The sequence below is a fragment of the Osmerus mordax genome, chromosome 25, assembly GCF_038355195.1.
Source record: "Osmerus mordax isolate fOsmMor3 chromosome 25, fOsmMor3.pri, whole genome shotgun sequence".
NCBI lineage: Eukaryota > Metazoa > Chordata > Actinopteri > Osmeriformes > Osmeridae > Osmerus > Osmerus mordax.
In genome coordinates this window covers 10,723,244-10,743,037 of record NC_090074.1, presented here as the reverse complement: position 1 = coordinate 10,743,037, position 19,794 = coordinate 10,723,244, and the positions used below count along the sequence as shown (strand labels likewise).

Here is a 19,794-nt window from a genome sequence, read left to right as displayed (position 1 = left end):
CAGTATGCTGTTGAAAGAGGTAACCTGGCAAAGAGGGCTCCTGTTCTATCCCCAAATCAGTCCTTTACCCAACGTAGATCGGCGTGATTTGCTGCGGAAATTTCTCCAGCTCTTTTTGTCCAAGCATGTTTTGTGACAACAAATCGATCAAAGCAGCAACCAGAACATGGCTCGTTGGTCTAGGGGTATGATTCTCGCTTAGGGTGCAGGGAGCCTTTGTCTAAGCATGTTTTGTGACAACAAATCGATCAAAGCAGCAACCAGAACATGGCTTGTTGGTCTAGGGGTATGATTCTCGCGTAGGGTGCAGGGAGCCTTTGTCTAAGCATGTTTTGTGACAACAAGGCGATCAATCGAAGCAGCAACTACAACATGGCTCGTTGGTCTAGGGGTATGATTCTCGCTTTGGGTGCGAGAGGTCCCGGGTTCAAATCCCGGACGAGCCCCTTACAGTATGCTGTTGAAAGAGGTTGCCTGGCAAAGAGGGCTCCTGTTCTATCCCCAAATCAGTCCTTTACCCAACGTAGATCGGCGTGATTTGCTGCGGAAATTTCTCCAGCTCTTTTTGTCCAAGCATGTTTTGTGACAACAAATCGATCAAAGCAGCAACCAGAACATGGCTCGTTGGTCTAGGGGTATGATTCTCGCTTAGGGTGCAGGGAGCCTTTGTCTAAGCATGTTTTGTGACAACAAGGCGATCAATCGAAGCAGCAACTACAACATGGCTCGTTGGTCTAGGGGTATGATTCTCGCTTTGGGTGCGAGAGGTCCTGGGTTCAAATCCCGGACGAGCCCTTTACAGTATGCTGTAGAAGGAGGTAACCTGGCAAAGAGGGCTCCTGTTCTATTCCCAAATCAGTCCTTTACCCATCGTAGATCGGGGCGATTTGCTGCAGAAGTTTTTCTTTTTGTCTAAGCATGTTTTGTGACAACAAATCGATCAAAGCAGCAACCAGAGCATGGCTCGTTGGTCTCGTGGTATGAATCTCGCTTAGGGTGCAGTGAACCTTTGTCTAAGCATGTTTTGTGACAACAAATCGATCAATCGAAGAAACAACTAGAAAGTGGCTCGTTGGTCTAGGGGTATGATTCCTCGCTTAGGGTGCGAGAGGTCCCGGGTTCAAATCCCGGACGAGCCCATTATAGTATGCTGTAGAAGGAGGTAACCTGGCAAAGAAGGCTCCTGTTCTATTCCCAAATCAGTCCTTTACCCAACGTAGATCGGGGTGATTTGCTGCAGAAGTTCCTCCAGCTCTTTTTGTCTAAGCATTTTTTCTGACAACAAATCGATCAAAGCAGCAACCAGAACATGGCTCATTGGTCTCGTGGTATGATTCTCGCTTAGGGTGCAGGGAGCTTTTGTTTAAGCATGTTTTGTGACAACAAATCGATGAAAGCAGCAACCAGAACATGGCTCGTTGTTAGAACATGATTCCAGCTTAGGGTGCGGGATCTCGGATGAGCCCATTTCAGTTGGTTGTTGAAGGAGGTTATTTAGTGAAGAGGGCTCCTGTTCTAATCCCAGATCAGTACTTTACCCAGTGTAGCTCGGCGTGATTTGCTGCGGATGTTTCTCTTTTTGTCTAAGCATGTTTTGTGACAAAAAATCGATCAAAGCAGCAACCAGAACATGGCTCGTTGGTCTCGTGGTATGATTTTTGCTTAGGGTGCAGGAAGCCTTTGTGTAAGCATGTTTTGTGACAACAAATCGATCAATCGAAGCAGCAACTAGAACATGGCTCGTTGGTCAAGGTGTATGATTCTCGCTTTGGGTGCAGGGAGCCTTTGTCTAAGCATGTTTTGTGACAACAAATCGATCAAAGCAGCAACCAGGGCATGGCTCGTTGGTCTAGGGGTATGATTCTCGCTTCGGGTGCAGGGAGCCTTTGTTTAAGCATGTTTTGTGACAAAAAATCGATCAAAGCAGCAACCAGAGCATGGCTCGATGGTCTAGGGGTATGATTCTCGCTTCGGGTGCGAGAGGTCTAGGGTTCAAATCCCGGACGAGCCCTTTACAGTATGTTGTTGAAGGAGGTTACTTGGTGAAGAGGGTTCCTGTTCTAATCCCAGATCAGTCCTTTACCCAACGTAGATTGGGGTGATTTGCTGCAGAAGTCTTTCCAGCTCTTTTTGTTTACGCATGTTTTGTGACAACAAATCGATCAAAGCAGCAACCAATACATTGCTCGTTGGTCTCGTGGTATGATTCTCGCTTAGGGTGCAGGGAGCCTTTGTTTAAGCATGTTTTGTGACAACAAATCGATGAAAGCAGCAACCAGAACATGGCTCGTTGGTCTCGTGGTATGATTCTCGCTTAGGGTGCAGGGAGCCTTTGTCTAAGCATGTTTTGTGACAACAAATCGATGAAAGCAGCAACCAGAACATGGCTCGTTGGTAGAACATGATTCTAGCTTAGGGTGCGGGATCTCGGATGAGCCCATTTCAGTTGGTTGTTGAAGGAGGTTATTTAGTGAAGAGGGCTCCTGTTCTAATCCCAGATCAGTACTTTACCCAGTGTAGCTCGGCGTGATTTGCTGCGGATGTTTCTCTTTTTGTCTAAGCATGTTTTGTGACAAAAAATCGATCAAAGCAGCAACCAGAACATGGCTCGTTGGTCTAGGGGTATGATTCTCGCTTAGGGTGCAGGGAGCCTTTGTCTAAGCATGTTTTGTGACAACAAATCGATCAAAGCAGCAACCAGAGCATGGCTCGTTGGTCTAGGGGTATGATTCTCGCTTCGGGTGCGAGAGGTCCCGGGTTCGAATCCCGGACGAGCCCTTTACAGTATGTTGTTAAAGGAGGTTACTTGGCGAAGAGGGCTCCTGTTCTAATCCCAGATCAGTCCTTTACCCAACGTAGATTGGGGTGATTTGCTTGTGAAGTTTTTCCAGCTCTTTTTGTTTACGCATGTTTTGTGACAACAAATCGATCAAAGCAGCAACCAATACATTGCTCGTTGGTCTCGTGGTATGATTCTCGCTTAGGGTGCAGGGAGCCTTTGTTTAAGCATGTTTTGTGACAACAAATCGATCAATCGAAGCAGCAACTAGAACATGGCTCGTTGGTCAAGGGGTATGATTCTCGCTTTGGGTGCAGGGAGCCTTTGTCTAAGCATGTTTTGTTACAACAAATCGATCAATCGAAGCAGCAACTATAACATTGCTCGTTGGTCAAGGGGTATGATTCTCGCTTAGGCTGCAGGGAGCCTTTGTCTAAGCATTTTTTTTTGACAACAAATCAATCAAAGCAGCAACCAAAACATGGCTCGTTGGTCTAGGGGTATGATTCTCGCTTAGGGTGCCAGAGGTCCTGGGTTCAAATCCCGGACGAGCCCATTACAGTATGCTGTTGAAGGAGGTAACATGGCAAAGAGGGCTCCTGTTCTATTCCCAAATCAGTCCTTTACCCAACGTAGATCGGGGTGATTTGCTGTAGGAGTTTCTCTATTTGTCTTAGCATGTTTTGTGACAACAAATCGATCAATCGAAGCAGCAACTAGAACATGGCTCGTTGGTCAAGGTGTATGATTCTCGCTTTGGGTGCAGGGAGCCTTTATCCAAGCATGTTTTGTGACAACAAATCGATCAAAGCAGCAACCAGAGCATGGCTCGTTGGTCTAGGGGTATGATTCTCGCTTCGGGTGCGAGAGGTCCCGGGTTCGAATCCCGGACGAGCCCTTTACAGTATGTTGTTGAAGGAGGTTACTTGGTGAAGAGGGCTCCTGTTCTATTCCCATATCAGTATTTTACCCAATGTAGATCGGGGTGATTTGCTGCAGAAGTTTCTCCAGCTCTTTTTGTCTACGCATTTTTTTTACAACAACTTAATCAAAGCAGCAACCAGAACATGGCTCGTTGGTCTCGTGGTATGATTCTCGCTTAGGGTGCAGGGAGCCTTTGTCTAAGCATGTTATGTGACAACATATCGATCAATCGAAGCAGCAATTAGAACATGGCTTGTTGGTCTAGGGGTATGATTCTTGCTTACGGTGCGAGAGAGGTCCTGGGTTCAAATCCCGGACGAGACCATTACAGTATGCTGTTGAAAGAGGTAACCTGGCAAAGAGGGCACCTGTTCTATTCCCAAATCAGTCCTTTACCCAATGTAGATCGGCGTGATTTGCTTTGGAAATTTCTCTTTTTGTCTAAGCATGTTTGGTTACAACAAATCTATCAAAGCAGCAACCAGAGCATGGCTCGTTGGTCTAGGGGTATGATTCTCGCTTAAGGTGCGAGAGGTCCGGGGAACAAATCCCGTACGAGCCCATTGCAGTATACTGTTGAAGGAGGTAATGTGGCAAAGAGGGCACCTGTTCTATTCCCAAATCATTCCTTTACCCAACGTAGATCGGGGTGATTTGCTGTAGAAGTTTCTCTATTTGTTTTAGCATGTTTTGTGACAACAAATCGATCAATCGAAGCAGCAACTAGAACATGGCTCGTTGGTCTAGGGGTATGATTCTAGCTTAGGGTGCGGGATCTCGGATGAGCCCACTACAGTAGGTTGTTGAAGGAGGTTATTTAGTGAAGAGGGCTCCTGTTCTAATCCCAGATCAGTCCTTTACCCAACGTAGATCGGGGTGATTTGCTGCAGAAGTTCCTCCAGCTCTTTTTGTCTAAGCATGTTTTGTGACAAAAAATCGATCAAAGCAGCAACCAGAACATGGCTCGTTGGTCTAGGGGTATGAATCTCGCTTAGGGTGCAGGGAGCCTTTGTGTAAGCATGTTTTGTGACAACAAATCGATCAATCGAAGAAACAACTAGAAAGTGGCTCGTTGGTCTAGGGGTATGATTCTCGCTTAGGGTGCGAGAGGTCCTGGGTTCAAATCCCGGACGAGCCCCTTACAGTATGCTGTTGAAAGAGGTAACCTGGCAAAGAGGGCTCCTGTTCTATCCCCAAATCAGTCCTTTACCCAACGTAGATCGGCGTGATTTGCTGCGGAAGTTTCTCCAGCTCTTTTTGTCCAAGCATGTTTTGTGACAACAAATCGATCAAAGCAGCAACCAGAACATGGCTCGTTGGTCTAGGGGTATGATTCTCGCTTAGGGTGCAGGGAGCCTTTGTCTAAGCATGTTTTGTGACAACAAATCGATCAAAGCAGCAACCAGAACATGGCTTGTTGGTCTAGGGGTATGATTCTCGCTTAGGGTGCAGGGAGCCTTTGTCTAAGCATGTTTTGTGACAACAAATTGATCAAAGCAGCAACCAGAACATGGCTTGTTGGTCTAGGGGTATGATTCTCGCTTAGGGTGCGAGAGGTCCGGGGTTCAAATCCCGGACGAGCCCATTACAGTATGCTGGTGAAGGAGGTAACATGGCAAAGAGGTCTCCTGTTCTATTCACAAATAAGTCCTTTACCCAACGAAGATCGGGGTGATTTGCTGCGGAAGTTTCTCTATTTGTCTAAGCATGTTTTGTGGCAACAAATCGATCAATCGAAGCAGCAACTACAACATGGCTCGTTGGTCTAGGGGTATGATTCTCGCTTTGGGTGCAGGGAACCTTTGTCTAAGCATGTTTTGTGACAACAAGGCGATAAATCGAAGCAGCAACTACAACATGGCTCGTTGGTCTAGGGGTATGATTCTCGCTTTGGGTGCGAGAGGTCCCGGGTTCAAATCCCGGACGAGCCCTTTACAGTATGCTGTAGAAGGAGGTAACCTGGCAAAGAGGGCTCCTGTTCTATTCCCAAATCAGTCCTTTACCCATTGTAGATCGGGGCGATTTGCTGCAGAAGTTTTTCTTTTTGTCTAAGCATGTTTTGTGACAACAAATCGATCAAAGCAGCAACCAGAACATGGCTCGTTGGTCTAGGGGTATGATTCTCGCTTAGGGTGCAGGGAGCCTTTGTTGCATGTTTTGTGACAACAAATCGATCAATCGAAGAAACAACTAGAAAGTGGCTCGTTGGTCTAGGGGTATGATTCTCGCTTAGGGTGCGAGAGGTCCCGGGTTCAAATCCTGGACTAGCCCCTTACAGTATGCTGTTGAAAGAGGTAACCTGGCAAAGAGGGCTCCTGTTCTATCCCCAAATCAGTCCTTTACCCAACGTAGATCGGCGTGATTTGCTGCGGAGGTTTCTCCAGCTCTTTTTGTCCAAGCATGTTTTGTGACAACAAATCGATCAATCGAAGCAGCAACTAGAACATGGCTCGTTGGTCAAGGTGTATGATTCTCGCTTTGGGTGCAGGGAGCCTTTGTCTAAGCATGTTTTGTGACAACAAATCGATCAAAGCAGCAACCAGGGCATGGCTCGTTGGTCTAGGGGTATGATTCTCGCTTCGGGTGCAGGGAGCCTTTGTTTAAGCATGTTTTGTGACAACAAATCGATCAAAGCAGCAACCAGAGCATGGCTCGATGGTCTAGGGGTATGATTCTCGCTTCGGGTGCGAGAGGTCTAGGGTTCAAATCCCGGACGAGCCCTTTACAGTATGTTGTTGAAGGAGGTTACTTGGTGAAGAGGGTTCCTGTTCTAATCCCAGATCAGTCCTTTACCCAACGTAGATTGGGGTGATTTGCTGCAGAAGTCTTTCCAGCTCTTTTTGTTTACGCATGTTTTGTGACAACAAATCGATCAAAGCAGCAACCAATACATTGCTCGTTGGTCTCGTGGTATGATTCTCGCTTAGGGTGCAGGGAGCCTTTGTTTAAGCATGTTTTGTGACAACAAATCGATGAAAGCAGCAACCAGAACATGGCTCGTTGGTCTCGTGGTATGATTCTCGCTTAGGGTGCAGGGAGCCTTTGTCTAAGCATGTTTTGTGACAACAAATCGATGAAAGCAGCAACCAGAACATGGCTCGTTGGTAGAACATGATTCTAGCTTAGGGTGCGGGATCTCGGATGAGCCCATTTCAGTTGGTTGTTGAAGGAGGTTATTTAGTGAAGAGGGCTCCTGTTCTAATCCCAGATCAGTACTTTACCCAGTGTAGCTCGGCGTGATTTGCTGCGGAAGTTTCTCCAGCTCTTTTTGTCCAAGCATGTTTTGTGACAACAAATCGATCAAAGCAGCAACCAGGGCATGGCTCGTTGGTCTAGGGGTATGATTCTCGCTTCGGGTGCAGGGAGCCTTTGTTTAAGCATGTTTTGTGACAACAAATCGATCAAAGCAGCAACCAGAGCATGGCTCGATGGTCTAGGGGTATGATTCTCGCTTCGGGTGCGAGAGGTCTAGGGTTCAAATCCCGGACGAGCCCTTTACAGTATGTTGTTGAAGGAGGTTACTTGGTGAAGAGGGTTCCTGTTCTAATCCCAGATCAGTCCTTTACCCAACGTAGATTGGGGTGATTTGCTGCAGAAGTCTTTCCAGCTCTTTTTGTTTACGCATGTTTTGTGACAACAAATCGATCAAAGCAGCAACCAATACATTGCTCGTTGGTCTCGTGGTATGATTCTCGCTTAGGGTGCAGGGAGCCTTTGTTTAAGCATGTTTTGTGACAACAAATCGATGAAAGCAGCAACCAGAACATGGCTCGTTGGTCTCGTGGTATGATTCTCGCTTAGGGTGCAGGGAGCCTTTGTCTAAGCATGTTTTGTGACAACAAATCGATGAAAGCAGCAACCAGAACATGGCTCGTTGGTAGAACATGATTCTAGCTTAGGGTGCGGGATCTCGGATGAGCCCATTTCAGTTGGTTGTTGAAGGAGGTTATTTAGTGAAGAGGGCTCCTGTTCTAATCCCAGATCAGTACTTTACCCAGTGTAGCTCGGCGTGATTTGCTGCGGATGTTTCTCTTTTTGTCTAAGCATGTTTTGTGACAAAAAATCGATCAAAGCAGCAACCAGAACATGGCTCGTTGGTCTAGGGGTATGATTCTCGCTTAGGGTGCAGGGAGCCTTTGTCTAAGCATGTTTTGTGACAACAAATCGATCAAAGCAGCAACCAGAGCATGGCTCGTTGGTCTAGGGGTATGATTCTCGCTTCGGGTGCGAGAGGTCCCGGGTTCGAATCCCGGACGAGCCCTTTACAGTATGTTGTTAAAGGAGGTTACTTGGCGAAGAGGGCTCCTGTTCTAATCCCAGATCAGTCCTTTACCCAACGTAGATTGGGGTGATTTGCTTGTGAAGTTTTTCCAGCTCTTTTTGTTTACGCATGTTTTGTGACAACAAATCGATCAAAGCAGCAACCAATACATTGCTCGTTGGTCTCGTGGTATGATTCTCGCTTAGGGTGCAGGGAGCCTTTGTTTAAGCATGTTTTGTGACAACAAATCGATCAATCGAAGCAGCAACTAGAACATGGCTCGTTGGTCAAGGGGTATGATTCTCGCTTTGGGTGCAGGGAGCCTTTGTCTAAGCATGTTTTGTTACAACAAATCGATCAATCGAAGCAGCAACTATAACATTGCTCGTTGGTCAAGGGGTATGATTCTCGCTTAGGCTGCAGGGAGCCTTTGTCTAAGCATTTTTTTTTGACAACAAATCAATCAAAGCAGCAACCAAAACATGGCTCGTTGGTCTAGGGGTATGATTCTCGCTTAGGGTGCCAGAGGTCCTGGGTTCAAATCCCGGACGAGCCCATTACAGTATGCTGTTGAAGGAGGTAACATGGCAAAGAGGGCTCCTGTTCTATTCCCAAATCAGTCCTTTACCCAACGTAGATCGGGGTGATTTGCTGTAGGAGTTTCTCTATTTGTCTTAGCATGTTTTGTGACAACAAATCGATCAATCGAAGCAGCAACTAGAACATGGCTCGTTGGTCAAGGTGTATGATTCTCGCTTTGGGTGCAGGGAGCCTTTATCTAAGCATGTTTTGTGACAACAAATCGATCAAAGCAGCAACCAGAGCATGGCTCGTTGGTCTAGGGGTATGATTCTCGCTTCGGGTGCGAGAGGTCCCGGGTTCGAATCCCGGACGAGCCCTTTACAGTATGTTGTTGAAGGAGGTTACTTGGTGAAGAGGGCTCCTGTTCTATTCCCATATCAGTATTTTACCCAATGTAGATCGGGGTGATTTGCTGCAGAAGTTTCTCCAACTCTTTTTGTCTACGCATTTTTTTTACAACAACTTAATCAAAGCAGCAACCAGAACATGGCTCGTTGGTCTCGTGGTATGATTCTCGCTTAGGGTGCAGGGAGCCTTTGTCTAAGCATGTTATGTGACAACATATCGATCAATCGAAGCAGCAATTAGAACATGGCTTGTTGGTCTAGGGGTATGATTCTTGCTTACGGTGCGAGAGAGGTCCTGGGTTCAAATCCCGGACGAGACCATTACAGTATGCTGTTGAAAGAGGTAACCTGGCAAAGAGGGCACCTGTTCTATTCCCAAATCAGTCCTTTACCCAATGTAGATCGGCGTGATTTGCTTTGGAAATTTCTCTTTTTGTCTAAGCATGTTTGGTTACAACAAATCTATCAAAGCAGCAACCAGAGCATGGCTCGTTGGTCTAGGGGTATGATTCTCGCTTAAGGTGCGAGAGGTCCGGGGTACAAATCCCGTACGAGCCCATTGCAGTATACTGTTGAAGGAGGTAATGTGGCAAAGAGGGCACCTGTTCTATTCCCAAATCATTCCTTTACCCAACGTAGATCGGGGTGATTTGCTGTAGAAGTTTCTCTATTTGTTTTAGCATGTTTTGTGACAACAAATCGATCAATCGAAGCAGCAACTAGAACATGGCTCGTTGGTCTAGGGGTATGATTCTAGCTTAGGGTGCGGGATCTCGGATGAGCCCACTACAGTAGGTTGTTGAAGGAGGTTATTTAGTGAAGAGGGCTCCTGTTCTAATCCCAGATCAGTCCTTTACCCAACGTAGATCGGGGTGATTTGCTGCAGAAGTTCCTCCAGCTCTTTTTGTCTAAGCATGTTTTGTGACAAAAAATCGATCAAAGCAGCAACCAGAACATGGCTCGTTGGTCTAGGGGTATGAATCTCGCTTAGGGTGCAGGGAGCCTTTGTGTAAGCATGTTTTGTGACAACAAATCGATCAATCGAAGAAACAACTAGAAAGTGGCTCGTTGGTCTAGGGTATGATTCTCGCTCAGGGTGCGAGAGGTCCCGGGTTCAAATCCCGGACGAGCCCCTTACAGTATGCTGTTGAAAGAGGTAACCTGGCAAAGAGGGCTCCTGTTCTATCCCCAAATCAGTCCTTTACCCAACGTAGATCGGCGTGATTTGCTGCGGAAGTTTCTCCAGCTCTTTTTGTCCAAGCATGTTTTGTGACAACAAATCGATCAAAGCAGCAACCAGAACATGGCTCGTTGGTCTAGGGGTATGATTCTCGCTTAGGGTGCAGGGAGCCTTTGTCTAAGCATGTTTTGTGACAACAAATCGATCAAAGCAGCAACCAGAACATGGCTTGTTGGTCTAGGGGTATGATTCTCGCTTAGGGTGCAGGGAGCCTTTGTCTAAGCATGTTTTGTGACAACAAATTGATCAAAGCAGCAACCAGAACATGGCTTGTTGGTCTAGGGGTATGATTCTCGCTTAGGGTGCGAGAGGTCCGGGGTTCAAATCCCGGACGAGCCCATTACAGTATGCTGGTGAAGGAGGTAACATGGCAAAGAGGTCTCCTGTTCTATTCACAAATCAGTCCTTTACCCAACGAAGATCGGGGTGATTTGCTGCGGAAGTTTCTCTATTTGTCTAAGCATGTTTTGTGGCAACAAATCGATCAATCGAAGCAGCAACTACAACATGGCTCGTTGGTCTAGGGGTATGATTCTCGCTTTGGGTGCGAGAGGTCCCGGGTTCAAATCCCGGACGAGCCCTTTACAATATGCTGTAGAAGGAGGTAACCTGGCAAAGAGGGCTCCTGTTCTATTCCCAAATCAGTCCTTTACCCATCGTAGATCGGGGCGATTTGGTGCAGAAGTTTCTCTTTTTGTCTAAGCATGTTTTGTGACAACAAATCGATCAAAGCAGCAACCAGAGCATGGCTCGTTGGTCTCGTGGTATGAATCTCGCTTAGGGTGCAGGGAACCTTTGTCTAAGCATGTTTTGTGACAACAAGGCGATAAATCGAAGCAGCAACTACAACATGGCTCGTTGGTCTAGGGGTATGATTCTTGCTTTGGGTGCGAGAGGTCCCGGGTTCAAATCCCGGACGAGCCCTTTACAGTATGCTGTAGAAGGAGGTAACCTGGCAAAGAGGGCTCCTGTTCTATTCCCAAATCAGTCCTTTACCCATTGTAGATCGGGGCGATTTGCTGCAGAAGTTTTTCTTTTTGTCTAAGCATGTTTTGTGACAACAAATCGATCAAAGCAGCAACCAGAACATGGCTCGTTGGTCTAGGGGTATGATTCTCGCTTAGGGTGCGAGAGGTCCCGGGTTCAAATCCTGGACTAGCCCCTTACAGTATGCTGTTGAAAGAGGTAACCTGGCAAAGAGGGCTCCTGTTCTATCCCCAAATCAGTCCTTTACCCAACGTAGATCGGCGTGATTTGCTGCGGAGGTTTCTCCAGCTCTTTTTGTCCAAGCATGTTTTGTGACAACAAATCGATCAATCGAAGCAGCAACTAGAACATGGCTCGTTGGTCAAGGTGTATGATTCTCGCTTTGGGTGCAGGGAGCCTTTGTCTAAGCATGTTTTGTGACAACAAATCGATCAAAGCAGCAACCAGGGCATGGCTCGTTGGTCTAGGGGTATGATTCTCGCTTCGGGTGCAGGGAGCCTTTGTTTAAGCATGTTTTGTGACAACAAATCGATCAAAGCAGCAACCAGAGCATGGCTCGATGGTCTAGGGGTATGATTCTCGCTTCGGGTGCGAGAGGTCTAGGGTTCAAATCCCGGACGAGCCCTTTACAGTATGTTGTTGAAGGAGGTTACTTGGTGAAGAGGGTTCCTGTTCTAATCCCAGATCAGTCCTTTACCCAACGTAGATTGGGGTGATTTGCTGCAGAAGTCTTTCCAGCTCTTTTTGTTTACGCATGTTTTGTGACAACAAATCGATCAAAGCAGCAACCAATACATTGCTCGTTGGTCTCGTGGTATGATTCTCGCTTAGGGTGCAGGGAGCCTTTGTTTAAGCATGTTTTGTGACAACAAATCGATGAAAGCAGCAACCAGAACATGGCTCGTTGGTCTCGTGGTATGATTCTCGCTTAGGGTGCAGGGAGCCTTTGTCTAAGCATGTTTTGTGACAACAAATCGATGAAAGCAGCAACCAGAACATGGCTCGTTGGTAGAACATGATTCTAGCTTAGGGTGCGGGATCTCGGATGAGCCCATTTCAGTTGGTTGTTGAAGGAGGTTATTTAGTGAAGAGGGCTCCTGTTCTAATCCCAGATCAGTACTTTACCCAGTGTAGCTCGGCGTGATTTGCTGCGGATGTTTCTCTTTTTGTCTAAGCATGTTTTGTGACAAAAAATCGATCAAAGCAGCAACCAGAACATGGCTCGTTGGTCTAGGGGTATGATTCTCGCTTAGGGTGCAGGGAGCCTTTGTCTAAGCATGTTTTGTGACAACAAATCGATCAAAGCAGCAACCAGAGCATGGCTCGTTGGTCTAGGGGTATGATTCTCGCTTCGGGTGCGAGAGGTCCCGGGTTCGAATCCCGGACGAGCCCTTTACAGTATGTTGTTAAAGGAGGTTACTTGGCGAAGAGGGCTCCTGTTCTAATCCCAGATCAGTCCTTTACCCAACGTAGATTGGGGTGATTTGCTTGTGAAGTTTTTCCAGCTCTTTTTGTTTACGCATGTTTTGTGACAACAAATCGATCAAAGCAGCAACCAATACATTGCTCGTTGGTCTCGTGGTATGATTCTCGCTTAGGGTGCAGGGAGCCTTTGTTTAAGCATGTTTTGTGACAACAAATCGATCAATCGAAGCAGCAACTAGAACATGGCTCGTTGGTCAAGGGGTATGATTCTCGCTTTGGGTGCAGGGAGCCTTTGTCTAAGCATGTTTTGTTACAACAAATCGATCAATCGAAGCAGCAACTATAACATTGCTCGTTGGTCAAGGGGTATGATTCTCGCTTAGGCTGCAGGGAGCCTTTGTCTAAGCCTTTTTTTTTGACAACAAATCAATCAAAGCAGCAACCAAAACATGGCTCGTTGGTCTAGGGGTATGATTCTCGCTTAGGGTGCCAGAGGTCCTGGGTTCAAATCCCGGACGAGCCCATTACAGTATGCTGTTGAAGGAGGTAACATGGCAAAGAGGGCTCCTGTTCTATTCCCAAATCAGTCCTTTACCCAACGTAGATCGGGGTGATTTGCTGTAGGAGTTTCTCTATTTGTCTTAGCATGTTTTGTGACAACAAATCGATCAATCGAAGCAGCAACTAGAACATGGCTCGTTGGTCAAGGTGTATGATTCTCGCTTTGGGTGCAGGGAGCCTTTATCTAAGCATGTTTTTTGACAACAAATCGATCAAAGCAGCAACCAGAGCATGGCTCGTTGGTCTAGGGGTATGATTCTCGCTTCGGGTGCGAGAGGTCCCGGGTTCGAATCCCGGACGAGCCCTTTACAGTATGCTGTTGAAAGAGGTAACCTGGCAAAGAGGGCACCTGTTCTATTCCCAAATCAGTCCTTTACCCAATGTAGATCGGCGTGATTTGCTTTGGAAATTTCTCTTTTTGTCTAAGCATGTTTGTTTACAACAAATCTATCAAAGCAGCAACCAGAGCATGGCTCGTTGGTCTCGTGGTATGATTCTCGCTTAGGGTGCAGGGAGCCTTTGTCTAAGCATGTTATGTGACAACATATCGATCAATCAAAGCAGCAATTAGAACATGGCTTGTTGGTCTAGGGGTATGATTCTTGCTTACGGTGCGAGAGAGGTCCTGGGTTCAAATCCCGGACGAGACCATTACAGTATGCTGTTGAAAGAGGTAACCTGGCAAAGAGGGCACCTGTTCTATTCCCAAATCAGTCCTTTACCCAATGTAGATCGGCGTGATTTGCTTTGGAAATTTCTCTTTTTGTCTAAGCATGTTTGGTTACAACAAATCTATCAAAGCAGCAACCAGAGCATGGCTCGTTGGTCTAGGGGTATGATTCTCGCTTAAGGTGCGAGAGGTCCGGGGTACAAATCCCGTACGAGCCCATTGCAGTATACTGTTGAAGGAGGTAATGTGGCAAAGAGGGCACCTGTTCTATTCCCAAATCATTCCTTTACCCAACGTAGATCGGGGTGATTTGCTGTAGAAGTTTCTCTATTTGTTTTAGCATGTTTTGTGACAACAAATCGATCAATCGAAGCAGCAACTAGAACATGGCTCGTTGGTCTAGGGGTATGATTCTAGCTTAGGGTGCGGGATCTCGGATGAGCCCACTACAGTAGGTTGTTGAAGGAGGTTATTTAGTGAAGAGGGCTCCTGTTCTAATCCCAGATCAGTCCTTTACCCAACGTAGATCGGGGTGATTTGCTGCAGAAGTTCCTCCAGCTCTTTTTGTCTAAGCATGTTTTGTGACAAAAAATCGATCAAAGCAGCAACCAGAACATGGCTCGTTGGTCTAGGGGTATGAATCTCGCTTAGGGTGCAGGGAGCCTTTGTGTAAGCATGTTTTGTGACAACAAATCGATCAATCGAAGAAACAACTAGAAAGTGGCTCGTTGGTCTAGGGGTATGATTCTCGCTTCGGGTGCGAGAGGTCCCGGGTTCGAATCCCGGACGAGCCCTTTACAGTATGTTGTTGAAGGAGGTTACTTGGTGAAGAGGGCTCCTGTTCTATTCCCATATCAGTATTTTACCCAATGTAGATCGGGGTGATTTGCTGCAGAAGTTTCTCCAACTCTTTTTGTCTACGCATTTTTTTTACAACAACTTAATCAAAGCAGCAACCAGAACATGGCTCGTTGGTCTCGTGGTATGATTCTCGCTTAGGGTGCAGGGAGCCTTTGTCTAAGCATGTTATGTGACAACATATCGATCAATCGAAGCAGCAATTAGAACATGGCTTGTTGGTCTAGGGGTATGATTCTTGCTTACGGTGCGAGAGAGGTCCTGGGTTCAAATCCCGGACGAGACCATTACAGTATGCTGTTGAAAGAGGTAACCTGGCAAAGAGGGCACCTGTTCTATTCCCAAATCAGTCCTTTACCCAATGTAGATCGGCGTGATTTGCTTTGGAAATTTCTCTTTTTGTCTAAGCATGTTTGGTTACAACAAATCTATCAAAGCAGCAACCAGAGCATGGCTCGTTGGTCTAGGGGTATGATTCTCGCTTAAGGTGCGAGAGTTCCGGGGTACAAATCCCGTACGAGCCCATTGCAGTATACTGTTGAAGGAGGTAATGTGGCAAAGAGGGCACCTGTTCTATTCCCAAATCATTCCTTTACCCAACGTAGATCGGGGTGATTTGCTGTAGAAGTTTCTCTATTTGTTTTAGCATGTTTTGTGACAACAAATCGATCAATCGAAGCAGCAACTAGAACATGGCTCGTTGGTCTAGGGGTATGATTCTAGCTTAGGGTGCGGGATCTCGGATGAGCCCACTACAGTAGGTTGTTGAAGGAGGTTATTTAGTGAAGAGGGCTCCTGTTCTAATCCCAGATCAGTCCTTTACCCAACGTAGATCGGGGTGATTTGCTGCAGAAGTTCCTCCAGCTCTTTTTGTCTAAGCATGTTTTGTGACAAAAAATCGATCAAAGCAGCAACCAGAACATGGCTCGTTGGTCTAGGGGTATGAATCTCGCTTAGGGTGCAGGGAGCCTTTGTGTAAGCATGTTTTGTGACAACAAATCGATCAATCGAAGAAACAACTAGAAAGTGGCTCGTTGGTCTAGGGGTATGATTCTCGCTTAGGGTGCGAGAGGTCCCGGGTTCAAATCCCGGACGAGCCCCTTACAGTATGCTGTTGAAAGAGGTAACCTGGCAAAGAGGGCTCCTGTTCTATCCCCAAATCAGTCCTTTACCCAACGTAGATCGGCGTGATTTGCTGCGGAAGTTTCTCCAGCTCTTTTTGTCCAAGCATGTTTTGTGACAACAAATCGATCAAAGCAGCAACCAGAACATGGCTCGTTGGTCTAGGGGTATGATTCTCGCTTAGGGTGCAGGGAGCCTTTGTCTAAGCATGTTTTGTGACAACAAATCGATCAAAGCAGCAACCAGAACATGGCTTGTTGGTCTAGGGGTATGATTCTCGCTTAGGGTGCAGGGAGCCTTTGTCTAAGCATGTTTTGTGACAACAAATTGATCAAAGCAGCAACCAGAACATGGCTTGTTGGTCTAGGGGTATGATTCTCGCTTAGGGTGCGAGAGGTCTGGGGTTCAAATCCCGGACGAGCCCATTACAGTATGCTGGTGAAGGAGGTAACATGGCAAAGAGGTCTCCTGTTCTATTCACAAATCAGTCCTTTACCCAACGAAGATCGGGGTGATTTGCTGCGGAAGTTTCTCTATTTGTCTAAGCATGTTTTGTGGCAACAAATCGATCAATCGAAGCAGCAACTACAACATGGCTCGTTGGTCTAGGGGTATGATTCTCGCTTTGGGTGCGAGAGGTCCCGGGTTCAAATCCCGGACGAGCCCTTTACAATATGCTGTAGAAGGAGGTAACCTGGCAAAGAGGGCTCCTGTTCTATTCCCAAATCAGTCCTTTACCCATCGTAGATCGGGGCGATTTGGTGCAGAAGTTTCTCTTTTTGTCTAAGCATGTTTTGTGACAACAAATCGATCAAAGCAGCAACCAGAGCATGGCTCGTTGGTCTCGTGGTATGAATCTCGCTTAGGGTGCAGGGAACCTTTGTCTAAGCATGTTTTGTGACAACAAGGCGATAAATCGAAGCAGCAACTACAACATGGCTCGTTGGTCTAGGGGTATGATTCTCGCTTTGGGTGCGAGAGGTCCAGGGTTCAAATCCCGGACGAGCCCTTTACAGTATGCTGTAGAAGGAGGTAACCTGGCAAAGAGGGCTCCTGTTCTATTCCCAAATCAGTCCTTTACCCATTGTAGATCGGGGCGATTTGCTGCAGAAGTTTTTCTTTTTGTCTAAGCATGTTTTGTGACAACAAATCGATCAAAGCAGCAACCAGAACATGGCTCGTTGGTCTAGGGGTATGATTCTCGCTTAGGGTGCAGGGAGCCTTTGTTGCATGTTTTGTGACAACAAATCGATCAATCGAAGAAACAACTAGAAAGTGGCTCGTTGGTCTAGGGGTATGATTCTCGCTTAGGGTGCGAGAGGTCCCGGGTTCAAATCCTGGACTAGCCCCTTACAGTATGCTGTTGAAAGAGGTAACCTGGCAAAGAGGGCTCCTGTTCTATCCCCAAATCAGTCCTTTACCCAACGTAGATCGGCGTGATTTGCTGCGGAGGTTTCTCCAGCTCTTTTTGTCCAAGCATGTTTTGTGACAACAAATCGATCAATCGAAGCAGCAACTAGAACATGGCTCGTTGGTCAAGGTGTATGATTCTCGCTTTGGGTGCAGGGAGCCTTTGTCTAAGCATGTTTTGTGACAACAAATCGATCAAAGCAGCAACCAGGGCATGGCTCGTTGGTCTAGGGGTATGATTCTCGCTTCGGGTGCAGGGAGCCTTTGTTTAAGCATGTTTTGTGACAACAAATCGATCAAAGCAGCAACCAGAGCATGGCTCGATGGTCTAGGGGTATGATTCTCGCTTCGGGTGCGAGAGGTCTAGGGTTCAAATCCCGGACGAGCCCTTTACAGTATGTTGTTGAAGGAGGTTACTTGGTGAAGAGGGTTCCTGTTCTAATCCCAGATCAGTCCTTTACCCAACGTAGATTGGGGTGATTTGCTGCAGAAGTCTTTCCAGCTCTTTTTGTTTACGCATGTTTTGTGACAACAAATCGATCAAAGCAGCAACCAATACATTGCTCGTTGGTCTCGTGGTATGATTCTCGCTTAGGGTGCAGGGAGCCTTTGTTTAAGCATGTTTTGTGACAACAAATCGATGAAAGCAGCAACCAGAACATGGCTCGTTGGTCTCGTGGTATGATTCTCGCTTAGGGTGCAGGGAGCCTTTGTCTAAGCATGTTTTGTGACAACAAATCGATGAAAGCAGCAACCAGAACATGGCTCGTTGGTAGAACATGATTCTAGCTTAGGGTGCGGGATCTCGGATGAGCCCATTTCAGTTGGTTGTTGAAGGAGGTTATTTAGTGAAGAGGGCTCCTGTTCTAATCCCAGATCAGTACTTTACCCAGTGTAGCTCGGCGTGATTTGCTGCGGATGTTTCTCTTTTTGTCTAAGCATGTTTTGTGACAAAAAATCGATCAAAGCAGCAACCAGAACATGGCTCGTTGGTCTAGGGGTATGATTCTCGCTTAGGGTGCAGGGAGCCTTTGTCTAAGCATGTTTTGTGACAACAAATCGATCAAAGCAGCAACCAGAGCATGGCTCGTTGGTCTAGGGGTATGATTCTCGCTTCGGGTGCGAGAGGTCCCGGGTTCGAATCCCGGACGAGCCCTTTACAGTATGTTGTTAAAGGAGGTTACTTGGCGAAGAGGGCTCCTGTTCTAATCCCAGATCAGTCCTTTACCCAACGTAGATTGGGGTGATTTGCTTGTGAAGTTTTTCCAGCTCTTTTTGTTTACGCATGTTTTGTGACAACAAATCGATCAAAGCAGCAACCAATACATTGCTCGTTGGTCTCGTGGTATGATTCTCGCTTAGGGTGCAGGGAGCCTTTGTTTAAGCATGTTTTGTGACAACAAATCGATCAATCGAAGCAGCAACTAGAACATGGCTCGTTGGTCAAGGGGTATGATTCTCGCTTAGGCTGCAGGGAGCCTTTGTCTAAGCATTTTTTTTTGACAACAAATCAATCAAAGCAGCAACCAAAACATGGCTCGTTGGTCTAGGGGTATGATTCTCGCTTAGGGTGCCAGAGGTCCTGGGTTCAAATCCCGGACGAGCCCATTACAGTATGCTGTTGAAGGAGGTAACATGGCAAAGAGGGCTCCTGTTCTATTCCCAAATCAGTCCTTTACCCAACGTAGATCGGGGTGATTTGCTGTAGGAGTTTCTCTATTTGTCTTAGCATGTTTTGTGACAACAAATCGATCAATCGAAGCAGCAACTAGAACATGGCTCGTTGGTCAAGGTGTATGATTCTCGCTTTGGGTGCAGGGAGCCTTTATCTAAGCATGTTTTGTGACAACAAATCGATCAAAGCAGCAACCAGAGCATGGCTCGTTGGTCTAGGGGTATGATTCTCGCTTCGGGTGCGAGAGGTCCCGGGTTCGAATCCCGGACGAGCCCTTTACAGTATGTTGTTGAAGGAGGTTACTTGGTGAAGAGGGCTCCTGTTCTATTCCCATATCAGTATTTTACCCAATGTAGATCGGGGTGATTTGCTGCAGAAGTTTCTCCAGCTCTTTTTGTCTACGCATTTTTTTTACAACAACTTAATCAAAGCAGCAACCAGAACATGGCTCGTTGGTCTCGTGGTATGATTCTCGCTTAGGGTGCAGGGAGCCTTTGTCTAAGCATGTTATGTGACAACATATCGATCAATCGAAGCAGCAATTAGAACATGGCTTGTTGGTCTAGGGGTATGATTCTCGCTTACGGTGCGAGAGAGGTCCTGGGTTCAAATCCCGGACGAGACCATTACAGTATGCTGTTGAAAGAGGTAACCTGGCAAAGAGGGCACCTGTTCTATTCCCAAATCAGTCCTTTACCCAATGTAGATCGGCGTGATTTGCTTTGGAAATTTCTCTTTTTGTCTAAGCATGTTTGGTTACAACAAATCTATCAAAGCAGCAACCAGAGCATGGCTCGTTGGTCTAGGGGTATGATTCTCGCTTAAGGTGCGAGAGGTCCGGGGTACAAATCCCGTACGAGCCCATTGCAGTATACTGTTGAAGGAGGTAATGTGGCAAAGAGGGCACCTGTTCTATTCCCAAATCATTCCTTTACCCAACGTAGATCGGGGTG

General features: G+C 46.7%; 19 non-coding genes across 19 annotated transcripts; all 19 read left to right on the top strand.

Moving 5' to 3' along the window:
* The first annotated feature begins 374 nt into the window (after positions 1 to 374).
* Positions 375 to 446, top strand: trnap-ugg (transfer RNA proline (anticodon UGG)). The gene has a single exon. It is a non-coding gene; the product is annotated as a tRNA-Pro (tRNA).
* A 277-nt stretch (positions 447 to 723) lies between these two features.
* Positions 724 to 795, top strand: trnap-ugg (transfer RNA proline (anticodon UGG)). Its single transcript has one exon. It is a non-coding gene; the product is annotated as a tRNA-Pro (tRNA).
* Positions 796 to 1,066: 271 nt separating this feature from the next.
* Positions 1,067 to 1,139, top strand: trnap-agg (transfer RNA proline (anticodon AGG)). The gene has a single exon. It is a non-coding gene; the product is annotated as a tRNA-Pro (tRNA).
* Positions 1,140 to 2,706: 1,567 nt separating this feature from the next.
* Positions 2,707 to 2,778, top strand: trnap-cgg (transfer RNA proline (anticodon CGG)). Its single transcript has one exon. It is a non-coding gene; the product is annotated as a tRNA-Pro (tRNA).
* An 827-nt stretch (positions 2,779 to 3,605) lies between these two features.
* Positions 3,606 to 3,677, top strand: trnap-cgg (transfer RNA proline (anticodon CGG)). Its single transcript has one exon. It is a non-coding gene; the product is annotated as a tRNA-Pro (tRNA).
* Positions 3,678 to 4,769: 1,092 nt separating this feature from the next.
* trnap-agg (transfer RNA proline (anticodon AGG)) lies at positions 4,770 to 4,841 on the top strand. Its single transcript has one exon. It is a non-coding gene; the product is annotated as a tRNA-Pro (tRNA).
* A 721-nt stretch (positions 4,842 to 5,562) lies between these two features.
* Positions 5,563 to 5,634, top strand: trnap-ugg (transfer RNA proline (anticodon UGG)). The gene has a single exon. It is a non-coding gene; the product is annotated as a tRNA-Pro (tRNA).
* Positions 5,635 to 7,892: 2,258 nt separating this feature from the next.
* trnap-cgg (transfer RNA proline (anticodon CGG)) lies at positions 7,893 to 7,964 on the top strand. The gene has a single exon. It is a non-coding gene; the product is annotated as a tRNA-Pro (tRNA).
* An 827-nt stretch (positions 7,965 to 8,791) lies between these two features.
* Positions 8,792 to 8,863, top strand: trnap-cgg (transfer RNA proline (anticodon CGG)). The gene has a single exon. It is a non-coding gene; the product is annotated as a tRNA-Pro (tRNA).
* A 1,779-nt stretch (positions 8,864 to 10,642) lies between these two features.
* Positions 10,643 to 10,714, top strand: trnap-ugg (transfer RNA proline (anticodon UGG)). The gene has a single exon. It is a non-coding gene; the product is annotated as a tRNA-Pro (tRNA).
* Positions 10,715 to 10,985: 271 nt separating this feature from the next.
* On the top strand, positions 10,986 to 11,057 carry trnap-ugg (transfer RNA proline (anticodon UGG)). Its single transcript has one exon. It is a non-coding gene; the product is annotated as a tRNA-Pro (tRNA).
* A 1,383-nt stretch (positions 11,058 to 12,440) lies between these two features.
* trnap-cgg (transfer RNA proline (anticodon CGG)) lies at positions 12,441 to 12,512 on the top strand. The gene has a single exon. It is a non-coding gene; the product is annotated as a tRNA-Pro (tRNA).
* Positions 12,513 to 13,339: 827 nt separating this feature from the next.
* Positions 13,340 to 13,411, top strand: trnap-cgg (transfer RNA proline (anticodon CGG)). The gene has a single exon. It is a non-coding gene; the product is annotated as a tRNA-Pro (tRNA).
* A 1,087-nt stretch (positions 13,412 to 14,498) lies between these two features.
* On the top strand, positions 14,499 to 14,570 carry trnap-cgg (transfer RNA proline (anticodon CGG)). The gene has a single exon. It is a non-coding gene; the product is annotated as a tRNA-Pro (tRNA).
* A 1,092-nt stretch (positions 14,571 to 15,662) lies between these two features.
* Positions 15,663 to 15,734, top strand: trnap-agg (transfer RNA proline (anticodon AGG)). The gene has a single exon. It is a non-coding gene; the product is annotated as a tRNA-Pro (tRNA).
* Positions 15,735 to 16,350: 616 nt separating this feature from the next.
* trnap-ugg (transfer RNA proline (anticodon UGG)) lies at positions 16,351 to 16,422 on the top strand. The gene has a single exon. It is a non-coding gene; the product is annotated as a tRNA-Pro (tRNA).
* A 271-nt stretch (positions 16,423 to 16,693) lies between these two features.
* Positions 16,694 to 16,765, top strand: trnap-ugg (transfer RNA proline (anticodon UGG)). The gene has a single exon. It is a non-coding gene; the product is annotated as a tRNA-Pro (tRNA).
* Positions 16,766 to 18,250: 1,485 nt separating this feature from the next.
* On the top strand, positions 18,251 to 18,322 carry trnap-cgg (transfer RNA proline (anticodon CGG)). Its single transcript has one exon. It is a non-coding gene; the product is annotated as a tRNA-Pro (tRNA).
* Positions 18,323 to 19,044: 722 nt separating this feature from the next.
* trnap-cgg (transfer RNA proline (anticodon CGG)) lies at positions 19,045 to 19,116 on the top strand. The gene has a single exon. It is a non-coding gene; the product is annotated as a tRNA-Pro (tRNA).
* Positions 19,117 to 19,794: the final 678 nt, after the last annotated feature.